The sequence below is a fragment of the Silene latifolia genome, chromosome 9 (genome assembly GCF_048544455.1).
Source record: "Silene latifolia isolate original U9 population chromosome 9, ASM4854445v1, whole genome shotgun sequence".
NCBI lineage: Eukaryota > Viridiplantae > Streptophyta > Magnoliopsida > Caryophyllales > Caryophyllaceae > Silene > Silene latifolia.
The window spans coordinates 17,465,208-17,483,649 of NC_133534.1; the positions used below are offsets into that span (position 1 = coordinate 17,465,208).

Consider the following 18,442-nt stretch of genomic DNA (forward strand, 5'->3'; position numbering starts at 1 on the left):
TTCATTAATATCATCATAAAATCAATCAAAATCATTTTATCACACCCTAAACTCTTTAGTAAGATAGCTCTTGCCTTCATTTTACCTTTCAACTTTCTCATTCTTGCAATTTTTGTAATTCTCAAGTTAATCAGCGCCGTTGACTATAATTCATCGACCTCAAGCGAGGATTTTAATTTATTTTCTTCTAAGTTGATTATATATTTTTGTTTAGGATCGATATGTATAATTGCGATACAACCACTTTTCTCTTTTTCCATTGCCGCGGTGATATATTCAACCGGTTGTATATACACTGGCAAAGATATTACCTTCCAAAAGGCGCTAAGTGTTGCCCTCAAAGTTCGAGGACGACTTGCTATCGTAATGGTGAAGTACATGATTACGATATTCGTGTACGAATTTGTTATTACAATTGGTATACTCGCAAGCGATTTTGGAATGATATTCGGTTTCTCCTCGACATCAAGCGATGTACAATTTAAGACATGGATTTTAAAAATCATCATCGTTATATTAGTCGTTAGCGGAGAAATATATATGATTATTTGTATGCAATTAGCTAATGTTCTTACGGTAATCGAAGATATTAGCGGGCCGGAAGCCATGGAAAGGAGTAAGCAATTGATGAAAGGTAATTATGAACGTGCAATTGCGATATCGATAGTGTTATTTCTTTGTTCTACGCCAATTTACGTATTAGCGCAACAATTAGTTGGGATTAAGAGTAACATTGGACTCGGGCCGAAAATTGTGTATGGAATTACTAGCATGGTATTGAACCCTTTGGTAATTATATACTGTTGGGTCGTCCCGACTATGTTGTACTTTGTATGTAAGACGTATCACGGTGAGAGCATCGACATTTCATCCTTCGACGATTGTTCTGACGCGTCAAATGTAAATGGAGATTATGTTGCACTGGAAGAAGGTGAGAAGATTGACAAGCTCGATGTCTAGATGGAGTGGTTATATCGTGTTTATGGTTGTGATAATGTGATTTGCAATTGTAACGGATACAAATGTACAATATAGTTTATTCGCTTTTTTTAGTTCTTTGTATAAATTGTATTCTATCCTCTTATATACTGAGAGAATAATCTGCTAAAATAAGAAAACAAGTTTTTTTTATTAAATTATTTTTTAATTAACATATAATCTTTTAATCACTATAATATTTTTTGAACTAAATTATATTTATTTGATTAAAAAAAAAAAAAAACTGGTATATAAATCTAAAAATTTGTACATGAAAAAATTTTAAATTGATATTATTAGTTTCATATAAAAAACATTAACATGTACTTAATTAGTATAAAAAAATTATGAACTGATATTATTAATTTCGTGAAAATAAAATTCATTAAAGCTATTTGAAAAAATTTATAAATTAGAATTATGTATTTTTTACGGAGTATGTTGTAAAAAAGTTTCATTAAAATACATATTTCATGACTATACTCAATTCTTTTGATTAATTTTCCATTTTATTTTTTTATTTTCATATTAAAATATGAAAAATTAATTATTTGTCAATTTAAAATCTATAAATAAAATGTTATTATAAAATAAATGATCTATATATACCGTGCATACATGCACGGGATTCATACTAGTATTTCTATAAAATGGAGTTGAATTGTTTGTGAATAATAAGATAATGGATTATTGATTCAAATTTTCGGGAATGGTAACACTTACTCGACTACTCGCTAAAAATTACAGTAGTTAGCACTTTACCTAATTGACCCTTTTCCTTTTTTATATTTTCGTATTTTGGGGGGATCACTCATGAACGGTTTTAAAGATGATTCATGTCAGTCAACACCAAATCATTTTGAAATTAAGGCTATGATATTGTTGTTGTATTTAAGATTTTTAGTAGAGTTGACTAATCGATTTGCTAGTATGAGAGTTTGGTTGACCGTTAGAAAATACTTTCTCTTTTTCACTTTTATTGTCCTTTTTTCCAAAACTAATCAGTTGATGACGGATTAAATTCATTAATTGTGCGCAATAAATGGCCAGGATGGTTGCGACAAATTAGTACTTTTTCATTAATTTACAAAAATAAATAATTGGAAAGTTACATTTATTTTATTTGCAATGGGTATGTTTAATTTCAAATTAATTTTTTTAGATCCACAATTCAACAAAAGTATAAAGTATGAATATCTTTTAAAAGCGATAATAATTTTTAAAGATAATTTATGATTATTTAATATCCACGGGCATAAATTAATATATTAAATATAAATATAAATATAATAATATAAACAATACGAATTAATTAATAATAAATATAATAGTAATATAATAAATATAAAAATATAATAATAATAATAGTAAATAAATCAATATATATATATATATATATATATATATATATATATATATATATAGATTTAGGATCGGTGAGAAATAACACTAAATTTCGGTAAAAACGGTGAGAACGAACTAGAACCATTGGATTGAAACAAATTGAACGGCCGAAAATAACACAAACGACTAACGACCCATATACCTTTGACGCTTATAAATCAAATCTCTGTCTCTCTCCTCTCATTTTTTTCCTGCATTTTCATTTCTATACCTTTTCCCCCAAAATAAGATTTTCCCAAATTAATTCCCCCAAAATTAATTTACCCTAATTCAATCGTTCGTCAAAATTCCAATGAATCGAATGATTGTGATGTAGAACGACGATCATTCTACTGCAATTCTTCAGTCTAGCTTCCATTTTTGAACAAGTTTTTTCTCATTTTCGCAGGTAATTTGTTTCTGTTTGAGCTTGATTTTCAATCATTCTACTCGATTTCGTCCAATTTTATGATTTCGACCTCAACTATCTACTTTATTTTCTTCCTCATACTTGAATTCACCTTGTGCAGGATCAATTTGTTTGCTACTTGAGTATTCGTTAATCAGGTAACCCTATTTTTTTGTACTTCGTTAATTTTTCGCATATAATAGGATCTAATGGAGTAATTAAGTTGTAGATAAATTATTATACTCATCTAGATATATTAAGAATTTGAATAGACATAGACAGTGCACCGTGGAGTATGATTTGGAGTCCAAATTTTTATGTGCGATGTAGCCGGTAAATAAAGATAGGAATGGTAGAGATTGTGTGAAATGCATACAAATTTTGTAGATTTTTGTTCCTTTGTAAGCTTTTTCAACAAAAAAATGTAGTAATATCTATTTTAAGGGCTCTATAGCAGCTAGGTACGTTCTAAAGGATTCTAGTTACGTTTAGTCAACTACTAGGTACGTTCCTGGTTTTGTGTTGTGCTACGATATGTCTTCTGCAAATATACCAGCAGCTATTATCCTAAATTGTTTTGTGCCGGCTGACTAAAAGTATGTGCATCTATTTGTACGATGTTTGAGGTAATCTCATTAGGTCTCATAAAAATATAATCAAATGGAGTAATTGTGTAGTACTTTCTTCATCCGAATCATGTGTCTACCTTTATTCATGTATCCCTTTGTCTCAGAGATTTGTTCACAAATTGAAATAAAGAAAAGAAGACATTCATTGACATTCATTGTAAAAGTATTTTGCATTTGTTCCCACTCAGTTGAGCTTACTGAAGCTGAGTTTTGTAGATGCACGCTTTGCTTGTTTATACTACGTGGTTTAGAAAATGTGACGATATTGTATGATTATACTCTTGAGCTGCATTTAACTGTGGTAATATCTTTGTTTTTTCATGGCATTTCATGAGATTCACTAATTTTACACACCCAAGGAGCTCTGTAGCCACCAGGTGTATTTAAACGTGTTCTAGTTACACCTAATTAAATTCCAGGTCCGTTTTTATGGGGGTAGTGAAATAACATATTCTTATCAGTTTCAGGGTAACTTTATAAGGGTTAGCAAACATGTTCAATTGCACTCTAGGAATTATATATTGGGCATCATTAATGGTTTATTATTTTTCTATATAAGGGTGTGGAGTGATATGTAGGTGAGCACTGAAGTTGTGTGTTGTGGATGCACGCTTTCCTTTTTTATTTATTGTCCCACATCATACTGGATTCTATGATCATTACACCTGACCTCCTTAAAGAATACGAACTTTCTTAATTTTGCATAGTATGTACAATTTTTCATATACGTAGGTCCATGTATGTGATTGTGGGATACATTAATAATATGACCAGCTACGTTTTTCTATTTACAGGTGTAACCATGAAGGGGACCAGATCAGACAAGTTGGCTTTAGACGTAGATGGCACAAGTAAACATTAAGACGTAGCTGGCACAAGTAAACAACAAGACGTATCTGCCTCAAAGGGACATTACCCGGTTTTAAAGACAAGGATGAGTCTTAACTACATATTTCAGAAAAAGATCACTGGTTTCTTTGCGTGTGTGACTTGGAGATGAAGAAGAACTATGTTCTGAACTTGTTGCGTGCTAAGGATTCCCAGGCTGACATCGAGCTTGTTGCCGGAGTGGTACACAATATTAGATACTATCTTCTTTTTTTAGATATATCCTTTCGTTTTACTCTAAATCTTAAAGGTTAAATTTACTGTCCTTTTTTGTAGGTTAGTAATGTCGTCCAGATTTTATGCTATATGGGAGGAGGGTACAAGCACTTTGTAGGTGTTCCTCTAGTTGAATTTACAAACCATGATGTTCCTCAACAGACAAACGTATAAGTACATCTCTTTTATTCCTTGTTGCTTGAATTTACAAACCATGATGTTTCTTTAGTAATGTCGTCCAGACTTTTTATTTTTTTTCTTTTTGTTATGCTCGTGAAGGCATGATTGCGGTCTGTATGTGCTCAAGTGGTTATTAGAAGCTGGTCGTGACATATCTCAGCGGGAAGCTAAGAACAATTACAAGGTTTATTCCATTTTTATTGAATATTTGTTACTTTTGGCGTTCTTCATAATTGGTGGACATCATTAAAAATATCAATATCGATACTCAGGCTATGGCTGTATATAGAAATACAGTTGCGGTCACCTTGTTACGATGGCAAGAAAAAAAGAGAAAGGTATGAACTTTACATTTTGTTTCCCCATGTTCATGTTTTTTCTGTATAAAATCACTCAAACTATAGCCTTATATTTCTGTTCACATATCTGCCGTGTAGATTTTTTGAGTCAATGTGGAAGTGTGCACTGGCAGACAGAAGCAAAGCGTGTGGCTGCAAGCAATCAAGCAAGGAGTCCGATTGTCTTTTGTCGGAATGTGTGATGGTGTCAGATAGGACTGTTTAGTTAGGGTTGTGTTGTAATGATTTCGTTTAGGGGTGTAATGATGTACGTAATCCGAACTCGTTCAATAGTTGTGTCGCATGAAATGACTTTTATTTCAATTTGCTAGAAATCATTTTGGAGAATTAACCCAAGTCTCTTAAGTTTGCAATGCGCAATGAAGTCAGTGGTTCCTAATTCCGTCTTCCTTATTTTTTGGTTGGATTTACACGAAGTCTCTGAAGTTATATGGCTTGTGTGTGCGAGGCTATCTCCAATTGATATAAAATTTAGCATACTAAGCTAGTATGTAAATAACTGAAGCATTGAATTAAGGTGATAATACGTCTTCGACTAATTAATTAAGGTGATAATACGTCTTCGACTAATTAACGCCAATTAAAGCTTTATGATGCTGCAGCTTACGGACTACAATCTCTATGTCACGGATGATTGAGATGACACAAGAGTTTCACAAACGCAAGTTTGAGACAAACCCTTTAATCCAGATACGCCTTTTGATCCGGTGTGTTTACAGACATGCCCTTTAATCCAGATGGCATAGGACTACAATCTGTATGTTTTCAGCCTTCACAAATTGTTTGTGCTCATGAAACTATGACCACAATGTGCATTCCATATGTAATTCTAGTAGATACACTATTTGCCTTATGTAGTTACACAAAATAATCGTGTAGATGCTCCAATTATATAGGTAAAAAACATAACATAAAATAACATTGTATATGTTCAAATTCTAAAAAATCCAAAGTTCTTCTGTAAAATAAAATATAATAAAAAAAAATCCTGAATTTCAGTAATTTCTATCTATTTCTTTTTGTTCCTGCAATCTCTATGTTATCCTCTTCAATTCTCCAAACTCTTCAATTCTTCAAACCTGCATCAAAGCCTTATAAATTTAAAGCTACATATTTATTCGATCAGATTCATCAATGCAAGTATATATGAAAAAAAAATTATTCAGGTTCATCAATGCAATTATAAATGATGAAATGGACAACTGTATAGTTTACAGCAACTCCACAATTTACGAGCTAAAAAAATTTCTAGAATTATTGGTGAGTCCACAACTAACATATGGCATACATTATAACAGTAAATGAATCAGCGGAAACCGTTAAAACTGAAACACATCGATTATATTGCTAGATACACTAATCAATTACGGAAAAAATATGTGACTCTTCATTGTTTAAATTTGTGTCGGAACTAATTCACATCAATTAGATTACCAAAATTCATTAATCACTGATACATTTGATAAGAATATGATTTCAACACAAAGAAGTGGTAATAACTATTTTGGTGGCATTCTGTGAGATTCATTAATTTATTATATACTTAAGGTTCTATTTAGCAACTAAGTACGCTTTAACGTGTTCTAGTTACGTTTAATTAGCTTCTAGCTACGTTTTTACAAATTCTAGTTTTGTTATGTGCTACGATGTGTATTTTGCAAATATAATAGTGGCTAGAAACATGTATTATGATTTTAACACACAGAAGCATGACATTGTTCCCTTTTATGTACCCAATGACTAAACTATCTTAATATATGCACGGTAGGTATAATTCATCTTATATATAGGTACCTATATGTGATTGTTGGATACATTAATCAAATTCGGAAGACATGCAACAGGTCATATTCATCATTTAAATTTGTCTTAAAACTGGAAAGCATCAATTATATTACTAGATACGCCATCTTAAAACTGACACGCATCAATTATATTGCCAAATACACCAATCAAACATAACAAACAAGAGGGGCTAAGTTATCATCTGCTTTTATCTGAGGACTAATAAGCATGAATTATATTACTAATACATTAAATAAATTTAAAAAAACAACAGCAGAAACCTTCAATACTATGTATCATCTGCTTTATTTATCACTGATTCTTAACAATTACTTCACTAGATACACTGATTCCCAACAATTAGAAGACGATAAAAAACAAACCTTGAATGATAATGTCATATCAATTTAAAATATATTCATACCGAATTCAGAAGATGTCTGTGCGATGTCATTACTAGCAGCTGGAACAATTGAATCAGTAGGATCACCCACAACACTAGATCCTTCGATTTCCATTAAATCCCTACAAATCAAGACAAGAAAAACAAAAACGAAAACCTTTAAAATCAAAACGGCACAAATTGACCTGTACATACATCAATTATGTGGTAAAAGTTAAAAAATTTATGAGACGTACATCAATTCCTCGAACAATTTGTATTGATTAAGACCAATTCGGTGATTTTGTGGCGCTATTTACTGTTAATCGCAATTTTTTCTGGAATTTTCGTGGGTTTTTTTTTCTGTGATTTAGTGAGAGAAGGTTAAGGTAGAGAGAGAAGGGAAAACGTTTGGTAAGGTCGTTTGTTTTGGGTTTTTATTTGTTTCCGACAGTAATATCAGCCGTACAATTGTTTTAAATCTTGTGGTTGTAGTTCGTTCTCACCGTTTGCACCGAATGATCGTTCTCACCGGATCCTGCCTCTCTCTCTCTCTCTCTCTATATATATATATATATATATATATATATATATATATATATATATATATATATATATATATATATATATATATATATATATATATAAAGCGATTCTTATAAGGCCCTTACATCCATTGAGTCCCTAAGTCCTTATAAGGGCCTTTGGATGGAAGGGATGGAGGGATGAGATTACATCTCAATGGATGGTCATAAATCTCCCTCCCTAATCTCCCTTCCTAATCCATGTACAACTCCATCCTAATTTGTATAACTCCATCCTCCTTCTAATTCTCCCTTCTCACTTCCTCATAATTCATCCTCTCACTTCTCTCTCATTCACTCTCATTTCCCTCTCATTCTCACAAAACCAAAAAAAAACCAAATCAACAAAAAAAAACCAAAAAAATACCCACTCCCTCTTCCACACCTCCGGCTGACCACCACCCAACCCGGCCACCACCCGTCACCCACGGCTCAACCTCCTCCTTCTCCTCACCCACGGCTGAACCGGCCACCACCCGTCACCCTTTTCCTCCTTCCTTCTCGGCTCCTCCGACCTCCCTTCTACCCAGCCCCCACCCGAGCTCCCTCCTCCCAGCCCACATCCCTCCACCACGACCCTCCCTCAACCACCCCGCACACACGCCGCCACCTCCTCCCTCCTTCACAGATCCGCCGCCACCTCCTCCCTCCTTCATGCCTCACTGCCGCCGCCGTCTTCTTCTCCTCCATTCAATTTTTTTTTCTTTTTTCTTCACAGATCCGCCGCGGGCCTCCCTCCTGCTCCTCTTCTTCTCCTTATTTTTTTTTTGTTTTAGATCTGCGTGGTGGTGGTTTTTTGGGTGACGATTGTTGGTCGTTTTTTGCATTTGTTGTTGGTGTGTGTCGGTGGTCGGTTGTATTATTGTTGTCGGGATACTTGTTGTCGTGTATTTAATTTCTGGTTTTTCATTTTTTTTTCGTATTTCAAGTTTTTTGTGTGTCGTTGGTTTTGTTGATCCACCATTCCCTTTTAGTTTTTCAGATTTGAGTTTTTTTTAGAGTATATAGTTTCAGGCAGCACGCATGTGTTGGTTTTGTTGATTTTATATTTTTTTTTTTTTTTAAATTTGAGTTCCTTGTTTTTTCCCTTTTAATAGATTTGAGTTTTTTTCAGATTTGAGTTTTTTTTGTGTCGTTGGTTTTGTTATTGTTTGTTATTGTTATTTCATTTTTTGGTTGTTATTGTTATTTGATTTTTTGGATTAAAGTTATACATCTTGTCTATTAAAGTTATACACTACGTGCATTAGAGTTATACACACGATATTTAAATTTGGTTTTTTTTATTGTTATTTGGTTTATTTTAGATTTCGGGTTTGGTTGGGTTGTTGGTTTTTTGGTTTTATTATTGTTATTTGTTTTTTTTGTTTTTGTTATTATGAGTTTTTTTTGGTTTTTGTTATTAATTTTTTTTTCATTTTTTTCATATTTATTGTTTGATTTTTTTACTATTTACGACTAAAGTTATACATTTTATGACTAAAGTTATACATTTTATGACTAAAGTTATACATTTTATGACCAAAGTTATACAAAAAAAGACTAAAGTTATACAAAAATTGGACTAAAGTTATACAAAAAATTGGACTAAAATTATACAAAAATGAACCAAAGTTATACAAAAATGAACCAAAGTTATACAAAAATGGACCAGAGTTATACAAAAATGCACCAGAGTTATACAAAAAATTGGACTAAAGTTATACAAAAAATGAACCAAAGTTACACAAAAATGAACCAAAGTTACACAAAAATCGACCAGAGTTATACAAAAATGAACCAAAGTTATACAAAAATGAACCAAAGTTATACAAAAATAGACTAAAGTTTTACAAAAATTTGGACAAAAGTTATACAAAAATGAACCAAAGTTATACAAAAATGAACCAAAGTTATACAAAAATCGACCAGAGTTATACAAAAATGTACCAAAGTTATAAGAAAATTGGACTAAAGTTATACAAAAAATTGGACTAAAGTGATACAAAAATGAACCAAAGTTATACAAAAATGAACCACAGTGATACAAAAATGAACCAAAGTTATACAAAAATTGACTAAAGTTAGTCCATTTTTGTATAACTTTGGTTCATTTTTGTATAACTTTGGTTCATTTTTGTATAACTTTGGTTCATTTTTGTATAACTTTAGTCCAATTTTTTGTGTAACTTTAGTCCAATTTTTGTATAACTTTGGTGTATTTTTGTATAACTCTGGTCGATTTTTGTATAACTTTGGTTCATTTTTGTATAACTTTGGTTCATTTTTGTATAACTTTTCTCCAAATTTTTGTATAACTTTAGTCCATTTTTGTATAACTTTGGTTCATTTTTGTATAACTTTAGGCCTTATTTGTATAACTTTAGCCCATATTTGTATAACTTTAATCCATATTTGTATAACTTTAGTCCATTTTTGTATAACTTTGGTTCATTTTTGTATAACTTTGGTTCATTTTTGTATAACTTTGGTTCATTTTATGTATAACTTTAGTCCAACAAATTATAAGAATTTTTATATGGCTAAGATTAAAACAACAAATTATAAGAATTTTTATATGGCTAAGATTAAAACAACAAATTTTATGAAAAATATTTTAGTAGATCTTAGATGAAAAAAAAGTATCTCATAAAAAAAAAACGAGATTTAAAACCCGAAATCTTAAAAAAAAAGTATAACAAGAAGAGATTTGAGAAAATGAATAAAAAACGAGAAGTAACAAAATAAAAGAAAATAAAAGACAACAACAAAAAAATGAATGGAAAAAAGAACTCAAAACATTAAAATAAACACCAAACGGAAAAAAAAAAAAAAAAAAAAAACCGAGGCGAAAAAAAAAAAAAAAAAAAAAAAAAAAAAGGTGGCGGCGGTGTGGTGGCGACGGTGGTGGGTGGCGAGATGGTGTCGGGTGGGATAGTGGTGGGTGGTGGTGAATGAGGAAGAGAAGAATGAATGATTTATTTGGGTTTTTTGATTTAATTGGATTTTTTGGGTTTTTTGATTTAATTGGATTTTTTGGGTTTTATTTATTTATTTGGGTTTTGGGTTTTTTATTTATTTGGATTTTTTGGGTTTTTATTTTTTGGGGTTTTAGAGAGAAGATGAGTTGTGTGATATGTGAGAAAAGTGGATGAGAGGAAAAGAAGTTATAGTGAATTAGTGATTAATTAGAAAGATTAGTGAAGGAGGAGAGAATGAGTGATATTAGTACATAAACACACTTTTGGAGGTTGATCTTGGCCATCCATCTCCCTCCATCCAATGGCTCACAATAAGACCTTATGGACTTATTATATCTAAGGACCTTAGTTGATCCTTCCTCTATATATATATATATATCTATATTATTAAAGGAAGCTTTTTTCGAGCAATATTAGAGTCTCCAACATGTATGAAACTCTAAGAGCTATCAAAATATATATAAAAAATAGATTACAATAATATGAAATAATACTCAACAAAAAGATCACGTTTGGAGGTGTTTGTATCAAAGATAAAAACAAATAAAATAGAATTTGGATAGAGATCATAACCTCCAAAATAAATAACTTGAGAACTACCTAATCTTTACTAGAGTTCTAAAAGGATCATGTTAATTAGTTGAGTTCTACATTAATTAACTCATTCATAGTGTGATTGTAGAGTCCAATTATAACTAAAATTTGCATTATATTACTCGGTGTCTTGCGTCGTTGCTCTATAAATATTGGTGTGCGTGGATTCCAAAATCATACTACTCTTACGGTCTTTCCATGCTATTCATTCTTTGATAATTTTCATTAACATGTTTATTTGTATTATTATAGTTTTGTTGGTCTTGGCTACAAATCATGCTACTTTTTCTATATTTTAATTTATTATTTTTATCTATCAATAATTATATGCTCCGTAATTTTTTTTCTTAATACTTGATGCATACACAATTTAATCATAATTTTATTCTTTTGGTAGGAGGTGGAGATCACGGGAGAGAATGAACAAGCATAGTTTTTACATTGCCGAAATATGGTAATCATCCTAAGAGATCGTCTTTGCTTGGTGTTGTTTAGGGCCCACATCTACATACTACAAAGTAAGATATAAGTACTGTGCATGCATGATATTGCGTCTTCACACCAATGGAAAGGGCAACTCGAGAAAGCATCGAACTTGATACATACCGATGGAGAGCACTAACCATAACGAAAAAGTATATATAATATTTCTTTGTTGATCATACAAATATAGCCAAAAAATTTGGTGGTTTACAATTCTTTCTGGATATATATTATATTGACGGGTATTAGTGATTAGTGAATCTATTATTTCTACAACTAACGTCTTATTATACAGGTACATAACTTGAGATCTTTTTATTTGTATTTTATCTCTTTTATTTAACATCATATATTAAATACGATCTTCTCATTCATGATATGTTTCAATAGAGCTCTTTAAATTCATGTATGTAATAGGAATTTTATCAATATAGAATTTGGTTTCTCTGTTTGCTATAAATACCTGAAAAATACCACTTCTCATTCCCTCCACAAAGGGAATATCATACATACCTTTGCTCCATTATTTGAGTTTTGTACGTTAATTTTTCACTCACTTTGTCCCGGTCAATTATTGTCCCTTAATTTTGGCATAAAGACCAAGAAAAGAGGATAACAATTGACTGAGACATCCTAATATTAAAATGATAACAATTGACTGAGATAACCAATACGTCATATGAAAAAGGACAACAAATAACCATAGAGTATTTTTCTTTTCTTTTTTTTTAATCCTCATTTTTTTATTGTTTTGCCTGCATCACTGCATGTATCATGGTTGTATGGAATTCATGAAGCTTATCGAACTAACACGGAAAGAATTTCTGTTCATTAGTGCATAGATATGATAGATAATGATATTATAATGAAAGTTTTTTTTTTACGTTATTATTTCCAATTTCATTCACCATTGTGTCCCTGTCCAACTTTGAAATTAGAAAGATAAACTACTTATATGCATGCATATGATATTTAATGTAATGACATGATTTTAAAAGGAAGCCATTGGAATTGTATTAGACATAATAAACTATTTTTATTTTTATTCATCTAACGGAGTATAAAATCTTAATTTTAAGACTTTTCTACTTGGAAAATGAGTTAGCGTCACCCGGTGGCGCCCAATCTCAACGTCACCCTTTCACATGCAATAAATAGAGACCCACAAAATAATGGATACATACCATAGAATAAGTGGGACCCCAATAATAAGGGGTGCATTTGAGAGGGTGTCGTCAAAATTGAGCGCCACCCGATGACGCCGTATCATTATCCATATATAATTAGGTTTCTAAATTTGCCTTTTCCTTTTTGTTTTTTTATTGTCTAAGAATGTGTAGTGCAAAACAACAAAAGTGATGAGCTTGACTCCAGAGTATTTGTTAGAGTTTGGCGTTAACAACAACAAATAATAGGAGAATTCCAATATTAATACAATACAAATAACTCATGTGCTTCATAATTCGTATTTCTGTAAGATAATCATGATATAAATAGATACGTAATTTTTTTGATTTCATACATAAATATGAGTGGTGGAACATAGTTTAGTGTTAGTGATTTTCACCCTACATAATAAACATTTAATTATATTTTCGTTATTGTATTACTGGAGTAGCCGACGATTAGGTGTTAAAATGGGACTAGATAAAAGCTTTTTTCCAATTAGAACCTAATTACTAGGTTGTATTGACTAGATTGTCCCCTAATGGGATATGTGAAGTTTTAAGATTCCTGACTCATGAGTATGTACTCCGTATTACACTTTGTAAGTTTCTGAAACAGGCTGAAATTCGACCATACTATAAATTCACAATGTACGAGTTAGTATTACTAAGATTATATAATACGGAGTACTTATTATGCATTAAAAATTAACTTTAATTATTCATCGTTCATGAAAAAAAAATGCATTTTGAGCATTGTTCAATCAACATGGAGTTAGATTTTGAGTTGAATCTTTTCATTGAGTAGGACTTCAGGTTGGGTTGGTTTGAGTTATAATGCTACTCACCTATTGTACTAGGCAGCAAGATTTGAGGTTGTGGTTTTCTCTAATGTGACGTTCATCAGATGGTTATAAAACATTTATAAAACAAATTATTACAAGTGGCCCGTGCATCGCACGGGCATTAAATCTAGTATATATATATAAAAGAGGCTTTTTTCAGGCAATTCTAGAGTCTCCAACTTTTGTAAAACACTTATATAGTTTAAATATTAATATGTACGGAAAGATATAAATTTGGCCAAACAGATAATGCAGAAGATATAATTAATATTAATATGTACGAAAGATATAAATTTGGCCAAACAGATAATGCAGAAGATATAATAATTATATAATAATTAATAACAACTGACAAAAGATCTATTTTTCATTTGAATTTGTTAAGAACTAAAACACTAATTATAAAGTAGGTATATATATACATATACACCATGCATGAGCTTAGGGTTACCACTTTTTTTTATTGATGTTATGCTTTTTGGTGGGCAGGGGGAATGGTATGCTTTTTGGGATTTGTTCAACGCGAGACAGATGCGACTGATAAGCGCCGTAGCGGGGTGTTTTTTCTGTACAACAACCCCGAGCACCTTCAGGGAGCCCACATTTCGTTTCTTATTTTTATTTAAGTAAATTGATTGTGGTAACAATATTAGTTTAGTTGGCAATTACAATGCAACATCTAAGCAATTTAGTTAAGAATTGGGAGAATTGGGCTCCAGTGAAGAACGATGAGTCTCGCCGTCTATGTTGGCTTCAATCATTTTGATATGGCATTAAAAACTTTTGTCAAATTTGTTTACAACTTTCATATATGTCGAAGATGAAGTAGAGACATTGTTGTTTCAAACTTCCACTTACATAAATTGTTTCGTATGTGAGTACTGGCATATAAATTTGTCGACATAACAATTCTTTAAGTTGATTCATTCTTCTTGGCCTTTCCATTAATGATAGCATGGCACCAATTGGGTTCTTCCCTATTTCTAAATTCAATTTCTTATTTCTTCTGCAAAAAGAAAAGGGGAAGAAAATTGAAAATTGTGAATTGGAGGGAGTAGAAGTTTTTGTTATACAATTTCTTATTTCTTCTTCAAAAAGAAAAGGGGAAGAAAATGGTGAATTGGAGGGAGTAGAAGTTTTTGTTATATAGGATCCGATACCCAAAGTTGTCGAAGATGAAGCTCGATTGTGGGGAAACCATAGGCTATGCATTGACGGCTCCTTCAGGGCTTATGGACCTTAGTCTTTGGGAAAGGTGGTTCTTGAATGGTATCAGGAATTTAACCCTCAACGAGCTTGACTATTGGCCGCCTCAAGATAGAGAAGTTAATCAACGGAGTCTCGATCTCCCTCCCTGCAGCGGGCTTGATTTCGCAATGTTATTCTTTGAGGAAACTGTTCATCCATGGAACTACTCATGAACACTTCATGATGTTCTTCATTGGGATTCCGAACCTTAGAGATGTTCAACTGAGACGGGATTACTACCCTGCTCCTGAAAATGATATGAGTACTGAGATGAGAGTAGACTCGTGTTGTCGTTTTGAGGACAAGTTAAACTCGCGTCAGTTTCGTCAGATTCCCGATTAAGCCGTCGTCATTTGCATGTTTGATAAGAACAGAAAGTTTGAATGTCCCATATTCTTTGAAATGTTGCACTACTTTCTGCAATGACAGTTTTTTTTAATTCATTTTTATGGTCACTTTAGATTGATTAGGATTAGGAGAATGATAAAAAACGTAAGAAATTCAAGGTTAAATAAAATTGGATTTAATATGTATTTTAGGTACAATGTGGACTCCATCTATATATAAAGAGGATAATTATTGCTAATGCAATTATTAATTATCTGGATTAAATTAGTTTTGATTAGATAATTATTTAAATTAAAAATTATAAAATTTAAATTTAAATTTAAATATTTTTTTTAAAATAAAGAGGTTGATAAATTAAATTTGACTCCAACAATAATTTCACATTTCTGTTCATGTCATCTACAATATCTTACCTTTTTAGTTAATATTGAGAGGAGAACCAATATTATAACCGTGCAACGCACGGGCACAAAATCTAAGATTGAGAAATTTGAAATAAACTGACATAAAACCCGCGAATTTGTATTTCTTGATCCTTTTGTTGTTGATCGTGACATAGTAATTTCGTATCTATTTACATAATAAATTCTATATATTTGAATGCATTCTTTCATATTGGATTTGTGATATAACTTCGCTTTTTAATATTACTCAAATCCCAATTTTGGTAGCAATATTGATAAAGACCTCAAAAATTTCGTTCACCATAATGGTAGGTGATCTTTGTTAATAATTTTGTGTTAACCTCTAATAAAAATCGTTCCAAATATTTGGTTTTCTCATAAAAGCTGGACTCTTATTCAAGTATTTGTTTTCCCAATAGTTATCTTCACGTATGTTGAATAAACATTTGAAATTAGATAAATGAAGTGAGTAATAGACAACTCTTTCGTATCTTTTAACATGTTTTTCATATAACCTCTACTAGTTTGAATGCCCGTGCATTGCAACGGGGGTAATTAACTTATTTATAATGCAAAAAAAAAAAAAGTTATAACGGTTTAATATTTACATTCTATGTCTAATGATTTGTTTACATATTATTAAAATATCTTTTTCCAAAAAAATAAAAGATTAATATATACGTGGGTTAACTCTTATTTATAATCATATAATCACCCCACCTTATACTAATCTTTCGATGTGAGACAATGCTACTATTTATAAGTAATATATTCACCAAACTTGGATTTTTTTCTGATGTGGGACAATTCTACTATTTATACGTAATATATATTCATCAAACATGCATTGTTTTTCAATGTGGGACAAATAACATACTCAGAATTACACCATATTTTTTGCACTTAGTTCGACATCGAACCAGATCTCGAATACCGAATACAGACAATTACTACTCATTATATCTAATAGTTATACTTAAATTTAATAATATGATAAAGTACTCTCCATTAATATTTGTACGTTGTTTTTCTTCAAAAAAATTTTAACATAATTTAGATACGGAAATTTCCCATGGTACCTCTTAATTTTGTCAGATTTTCTATGTTACCCCTACTTTTAAGAATCTGTCTATGGTACCCTTGAGGTTCCATTTTTTTGCCCATGGTACCCCCTAATGTAAAGGCTGTTAAATGGACGTTATAAAATAACAATTAAAAAATAATACCCCCTTTATTGTTTTATTGGTACGGATATCTCTCTCTTTTAAATGAAAATTTAATTAACTATATCATTATAATATTGGAAATTTCTCATGGGAACCTCTTTGATAGATTACACATGCTACCATGGACGTTTGTTTTCTATTTTTTTTTATCATAATTAAAATATGTGGAAATAATAGGAACTGATAGGCAATAAACTAGGTCGTTAAAATACTAGAATTAGCGTACCAAATTAACAATTTATAAGCCAAACTATACTCTAGACTACTCTAAATGATAAAGTAATATAGTGCAAGTAAGGGTCGAACCCAAGAGAAGGTCTTTTAAGCTAAGTACTTGAATTGTAAACTATTGATTACTAAAGACAAGATTATAAACAAACAATGGTTATTCACAATGACAAACAATAGAGGGACATAAAAAGGGGGGTTTTTGAGTTGATTGGTGACATGAAACAAGGTGAAATTTGCAATCTTAGTCTAACAAGCAATATAACAAACACTTGGTGAGTAAGATGATTCAATAATTAAGAGGACTTGGTGCAATCCTACAAGTTCCAACTTTTCTCAAAGCAAGACTCTTTTCTCTCTAATTTTCATTTACCCAACAACATTCCTCAAGCAAGTGATTACCACTATCTAAGCCAACAATGATAATCCTACTTAACCTACAAATTCTAACATTAAACCATGTAAGAATTGTAACCAAGAGCATGAAGAACAAAACCAAGAGGGGAGTAAATGGGATATCACAAAGACATGTTTAAACCAACAAATCCTATGATATAATCAATTTCTACTCACAAAGGTTGATACTTTAAACCAAGATAACAACAATCATGAGATGCTTCAACAAGTTATTACAAAAGCAAGCAACTTTGCAACAACAAGCAATAGATGAATGTAAAAGAGGCAAGGGTAATTACTTCTCACAACAAAATATTCATCATGTCATTAAAACTTAGAAATTGAAATAAATGAAAGAGTAGAGATTAAGGAGTCAATACAATGATAAAGATGGTAACTTGCAATGGATTACACCAAGTAGAGAAGAACTAGCCTTCCATAGTCTTCATAAAACCCAAAAACAAAGAAAGATTACAACTTGAATGCCAAATAAATTGTTCTTGCTACTACAAATTTCTAGAGATTATTCAATGCTTAGGTGATTAGATGAGAGTAGGAGTCCCCCTTTTAGATCTCAAAATTCTAGATATATATAGGGAGGCACGAGAATCTAGGTTAAGTCCCTTAAGAAAGCCCAAAACACGGAACTAGAATTGCGAAATCCAGAGCAGCGCGTAGAAGCGCAGGCTGCGCACAATTATGCGCAGGCTGCGCACTCAGACTGACAGCAGCATCTTGCGAAGGCCATATC

General features: G+C 31.5%; 1 long non-coding RNA gene across 2 annotated transcripts; it reads left to right on the forward strand.

Annotated features, from left to right (window-relative positions):
* Positions 1 to 2,565: 2,565 nt before the first annotated feature.
* On the forward strand, positions 2,566 to 5,421 carry LOC141599259 (uncharacterized). 2 transcript variants are annotated; one of them, XR_012523784.1, is made up of 7 exons: positions 2,566 to 2,770; positions 2,892 to 2,928; positions 4,194 to 4,470; positions 4,564 to 4,677; positions 4,783 to 4,867; positions 4,956 to 5,021; positions 5,121 to 5,421. It is a non-coding gene; the product is annotated as an uncharacterized LOC141599259 (long non-coding RNA). The 2 variants fall into 2 exon arrangements; XR_012523785.1 differs by having other exon boundaries at positions 2,576 to 2,770; positions 4,564 to 4,671.
* The last annotated feature ends 13,021 nt before the right edge of the window (positions 5,422 to 18,442 follow it).